Source organism: Mandrillus leucophaeus, unplaced genomic scaffold, assembly GCF_000951045.1.
Source record: "Mandrillus leucophaeus isolate KB7577 unplaced genomic scaffold, Mleu.le_1.0 Scaffold302, whole genome shotgun sequence".
Lineage (NCBI taxonomy): Eukaryota > Metazoa > Chordata > Mammalia > Primates > Cercopithecidae > Mandrillus > Mandrillus leucophaeus.
In genome coordinates this window covers 2492062-2494950 of record NW_012103166.1, presented here as the reverse complement: position 1 = coordinate 2494950, position 2889 = coordinate 2492062, and positions in this window count along the sequence as shown.

Here is a 2889-nt window from a genome sequence, read left to right as displayed (position 1 = left end):
TTTTTTATTTGTAAAATGTATGGAATCTCAAGCACAAGCTATGGCAATAGCACGGAAAAGGTTTCTCTCATGAAATTAAAATCTTACTAAAAGGGTCCTGAGGGATGGGTGAAGATGCAGAAGGTTAGTAAGATAGGTTAGTTAGTCTATTTAAAATGTGTATAAATTTAAGGGGTACAAGTGCAATTTTGTTACATGGTTATATCGTTATATTGTGTAGCGTTGAAGTCTTGGCTCTTAGTGTAACAAGTGCCTAAATAATGTGCATTGTACCTATTAAGTAATTTAAGTAATTTCTCATCCCTCACCCCTCCCACCTTCCCACCCTCTGAGTCCAAAGATTATAACCAAATAGAGGCCAACAGGAGGGTACGATGGCAACCTCCCTATGGAGTCAAATAGGTATTTTAGAACCAAAAAAGTGAGTGAAGATGCTTATAAACTTGTGACTGCTCTTGGTGGAAAAAGTAAAGAAAACTTTCTGTTCAGAACTAGACCAAGCTATAAACCTTAGAAAGTTGGCACCTCTCACGGCTAGAAATCAATACTTTGTAATATGCACTGGCTTAAAATTTCTTGCATTTTTAAATTTATCTTTTGTTGCTTTTGACAAAACTCTTTACATTCTGTTGTTCTTAACTGTGAAGAGGATTTTGTCTGCATTTAGACTGGGGTTTTTAAGAGAGAGAGAAAGCAATGTCCTTAGGGAAAAACCAGCGGCAATGGATTCCCAGTAAAGTGCCCAAGAGAAAGACAAATCTCATAGAGAAAAAAGCTCAGTTCCCCTGCTGGAGCCAGAGCTCTCCACTTGCTAAGTTTTGAAGCTCATATGCTTTTATCCTAAGACTACAGTTTTATTCACCCCGCCCCCACTTGCCTTTTACTCCCAATATCTATTGCTAATACAAAGAAGCATTTGCTCTGAGGTTTCATTTTGAGCCTGCTACAGTTTACAACTCAGTTTCTGCTCTCAGTCTTCTGAGTCACACTTTCTAGATTGCTGCTGTCATAGTCTGTTGATGATCCAAGTCATTTTCCATCACTTGCTTCTTAGAGGCCTTCACATTCAAGGTGGTATCATTTGCTGATCCACTAGTATGGAAGCAGGAGGTGCTGAATATAAAAGAAACAAAATATATACTTCTGTCCTTGGAAAGTTTATAGTCATGAAAAGGGCTTGGGAAGGCTTAGAAAGTAATTTGCAAATAGACATATTAATATAGTGAAAACAGTACTATATTAAGGCCGGGCACAATCTAACAAACAAAGGAATGATAATAAAAATAATAACTAGACTTATGAAATCTTTTATAATTTTTCAATTCCTCCCTAGCCTTATCTCACTGGTTACAACCCTGTCAAATAAAGACCTAATGCTTTATTAAATCTCTATTTTGCTGATATAGCAAAAAAATTGGGGCTCAGAGTTTGTCACTGTTGTGGGTACCTGAGGCTCTGAGCTCTTGTTTTTCTTTCTACATGCCACCTTCTGAATAAGGCGAGATGGGATGGATTTTGGACATAGGTGCGTTTGGAATAGGATTCTATGGGAAGTAAAATTATGTACAATGGCAGACAGAAGTGGAGAGAACATTGTTGTGTACTATTAATCTTGAAGTAAACAAATAAAAGCAGAAAGTCTCCACACAAATGCAGAAACTATTTTTTATTTTTTAAAAATTGAGTCATGCAGGTCACCTGTTTGGTTGGGAGACTGTTTCTGTGGACTCATCCTTTCTCTCTGGCTTTGATAACTTTATATTTCTTAAATGTATAACTTGAAATCAGGCAATCAATCTACTCTCCTTGTCCCATACATAAGTGGGTCATAATAACAACATTTTCATTGGTGAAAACTAACTCAAAAGAGTTCAGTTCTTCTAAAGATCAATCTTCAATATGTCTCTTTGCAGCAAAGGGAAGGCCAGTATTAACTTTCATGAGGATGCATAAGGAGACGGTGATACATGAGTTCTTTCTGAAGTAAAAAGTAGCCTAGGCAAACTAGGAACTGTTTCACAGGCATAAAAGCTATGGCCATGTGATTTACATAATAAGCTACAGCGTTCCCTTCAAACTAAGGTTCTCTGCATCACACCTTAACATAAGTAAAACAGAGAAGCAGGGAGAGGCACGGAAGAAAAAGTGATAACCTTTCCTAGAATCAAAGGGCAGCTATATATGTTGGGGAAGAATCTCTATGTTTTTTAATATCAGTGTTAAAGGTCATATCCATCTGTCTCTAGGGGGGAAATGAGTTTTCCCTTCCATAGTTAGAATTTCATTTCTATCTTCATTGAATGAAGTCCACAACCTAAAATGCCATGCAGGTAAGTAGAGAGAGATGCAATATTAGTCTATAATTTGCAACATCCATCACATTTCATCAGTGCAGAAATGTTACAAAATGTGCAGACCCAACTGACAGGATTGCCAAGGGAACCTCCTCCTTCATTGTGCTTCCATCCTTCTCTGCTTGCCTTGCACGTCCAACCCCAGTACACTACTTTTTGCCAGTGAATTATTTTGGGATTGTATCCTCAGCTATTTATGGAGCAGCTATTCTGTCCTAAGAATGTGCTGCCCTGACAGATGAGAGATTAGTGAGACATAGTCCCTGACCCAACGGGCTGAATGGTTAAAACAATCTAGGTGGCCTTGAACAGCACAATCTTGTATATGGTGAAGGGCTACACTGCAAGCACAGAAAGAGTTCTGAAATGCAATATAGCAAATTAAAAAGAACTAAATATTGAGGGTTTGGAGGTCTTTGCCATGTTACTCATTTTCTCCTACTAAGATATGGCCATAATTATTATATATCTGTACCTTAATGAATGTATCTGTTGTATGTAAATAATATCAGCTGCCTGGCCTAGAGCATGAAAC